Source organism: Eubalaena glacialis, chromosome 16 (assembly GCF_028564815.1).
Source record: "Eubalaena glacialis isolate mEubGla1 chromosome 16, mEubGla1.1.hap2.+ XY, whole genome shotgun sequence".
In the NCBI taxonomy this organism is placed as follows: Eukaryota; Metazoa; Chordata; class Mammalia; order Artiodactyla; family Balaenidae; genus Eubalaena; species Eubalaena glacialis.
In genome coordinates, this window is record NC_083731.1 from 55,970,869 (window position 1) to 55,973,840 (window position 2,972).

Here is a 2,972-nt window from a genome sequence, read left to right on the forward strand (position 1 = left end):
CCCTCTGGGGTACTTTATTTTAACTTGACCTCTTGTCAGAAGAAGTATTCCACTCTCTTTTTTTCTCTTTAATAATGTGAGGTTATGTCTAGGGTACGTTGGCCTAATTAAAGCCAAAAGAACACGAGCAACAGCAGCTCTATTTTGCTGAAGCTCTCACCTTTTCCACACCTTAAGTAATAACTGTTCTTATTCTCTTGTCCTACTTGACCACACTTAGTTATGTTAATAATCATTATTTATAAATTTCAAAAGATGTTTATAATGAAATTTTAAAGTTCTTAATATTTTCTTCTGCGGTTGTTTACCGTACAAAAAGATAAACTGGTACCATGTGCAACTTGCATTAAATTAAGCGAAATAAATTTTACTTAAAACCATGATTTATAGCAGAGAGACTTTACTTGTGATAACCATAATCAGAGTGATAGCCATAATCAGATGCTAGGAAAAATATAGTGGATTATTATTATTATTATTTTTTTGGGGGGGTACCAAATTACTTTATTTGAAGGAATGATACTAAGGAAAGGACTTGTAGATGTTTTGGTACAACTTACAGAAAAGGTAAAGGTAACCCAAACATGCATGCACTGCCTTGGTGACCAGGGAAGTCACTCCTTTGGCTATGGGAAGCCAGCCTAAGGCTTAGCTTTCATTATCACTATTTCCCAGGGTGTGCTTGTCAAAGAGATAATGTGCCATGCCAGATTCGGGGGCCCCCATCGTGCGCAAGTTGGTTACGTGGTCACCCAATTCTTTAATGGATTTCACCTGCTCATTCAGGTAATGAGTCTCAATGAAGTCACACAAATGGGGGTCATTTTTCTCAGTGGCCAATTTGTGCAGTTCCAGTAGTTACTGATTCACACTTTTTTCCAAGTGTAGCGCACATTCCATTGCATTCAGCCCATTCTCCCAGTCATCACGGTCTGGTTTCTTGATATCCTGAAGAAAGATTTGGCCACCCCGTTGGTTCTGCAGCTTCATCAGTTTCTCAGCATGTTCTCTCTCCTCATGAGATTGGTGAAGAAAGTATTTGGAAAAGTTCTTCAATGCCACATCATCGCGGTCAAAATAGTACGACATGGACAGGTAGACATAGGAGGCGTAGAGCTCCAGGTTGATCTGGTGATTGATGGCGGCCTCCGAGTCCTGGTGGTAGTTCTGGCACACCTGCGAGGGGGACGCGGTCGTCATGGCGGGCGGCTGAGGTGAGGCGGTGGCGGTGGCTGCGCGGCGCTGTAACGGCGGCGGGGACCTTGGGGCGGTCGGAGGGCGCTGTGAGGTGGTGGCGAGGGCTGGCTCTGAGCGGCCGGCCGGAGCGGGGGACGAGCGCCGGGTTCCGTCCAAGCACTGTTGAAGCAGGAAACCGCGGCGACTCTCCGCGAGGACTGTCATGGATTATTTTTTATTACAATGAAAACGTATTAAATATCTGCTACTTATGATTCTACAGAGCTCTATGAAAATGATGAAAGAAATCACATATGCAACCCATAGCTTCAAACAGTTTACTTTGTGGTGACAACATGAATATGAAATGTCAATGAAGAATATAAGAGAACACAATTAACCGCTAAATTATCTGATACAGACAATATAAATATTGATTGAAAAGGTTTAAATCAATTCAATGTAACTGTAGTCCAGACGAGATTTGAGGCAAGCTTTGGAAGATGGATAGGATTAGAATAGACAAATGGAAAGAAAAGTACATTGTACATGAGAATAATGAAAGATCAAAAGTGGTGGGTCAGGTAGGAACAGGGCTGACTTAAAATACTGTGAGATGAGGAGTTCAGGTTAATTTGGAGGAAAGTGAAGTGAAATTATGGAGGACTTTCAAAACCATGCAAGGAAATATTGACTTAAAAAACTAATAATGAAAGATGACAGAATTGTTTAATGGCCTGATAGTAATAATGATGATGTTGATGAAGTTGCTAGCAATAATATAGAACATTTGTACTACCTGCCAAGAACAGTGCTATGGTTTTACATAACCTCATTTAATCCTCATGACATCTTCTGAGATCAGTAAAATTGTCTTGTCAATTTTACAAATGATGAAATATAAATTGTTTTAGGTTATATAGACTCTAAGAGTCGGGATAGAGATTTCACACCAGATGTGTACTAGCACATGTAAATAACAACTAAAGTTCTTATTAAAACTACAGAAAAACTTAATTAGAAGGTAATTTAGCAGAATTCACAAGAGAAATAAGACTAAACCTAAAATAATTTTATTTGGGTAAAATAAGACATTTTAAGAATCACACATGAAAAAACCATGGCTCATAATTTGTATGAATTTCATTGTAAATCAGTGTTTCTTGAAATGGAGTCCATTAGTTATTTTAACCTTCATGAACTTGGTTGCTCATTAGATAACCATAATAAAAATAACACAGCATAGATTATTGGGTTTATTTAAGCCAAATAAATCAGAGTATTTTGGCAGTCACAAGAAGAACTATAACATATACTAATAGTACCCACAGTAGCAAGCAGAATAAATACTTTCCCTTGTACACCTATACAGTGGGACTGAAAAAAAAAGATTTGAGTGAACATTATGGAGAACCAGATAACGGGTTTCCACATGCAGTTGATATGACTGCTACAACCCTGCCCATGAAAACCTGAAGCCTTAGAAAAGCTTGGTCCTTGGAAAATCTACCTGGACAACTGAAACCATTCTCCCTGTTCCTGGGGAAACTCTCATGTTTTGCAGAGGAAAAGTTTACCTTTGTAGATTTACTCATCTATGATGTCTTAGATCAGAACCTTATGTTTGAGCGCAGGTGACTGGATGAATTTCCAAATCTGAAGGCTTTCATGTGTTTTTGTGAAACTTTGGAGAAAATAGTTGTCTATATGCAGTCTGACTGCTTTTTCAAGATGACCATCATCAAGAAGATGGCTCAATGGGACAACAAGAGTATATGCTGAACAGAGGGCAGATG

At 39.0% G+C, this 2,972-nt stretch overlaps 1 pseudogene; it reads right to left on the reverse strand.

Moving 5' to 3' along the window:
* Window positions 1-626: 626 nt before the first annotated feature.
* On the reverse strand, window positions 627-1,221 carry LOC133076208 (ferritin heavy chain-like; annotated as a pseudogene).
* Window positions 1,222-2,972: the final 1,751 nt, after the last annotated feature.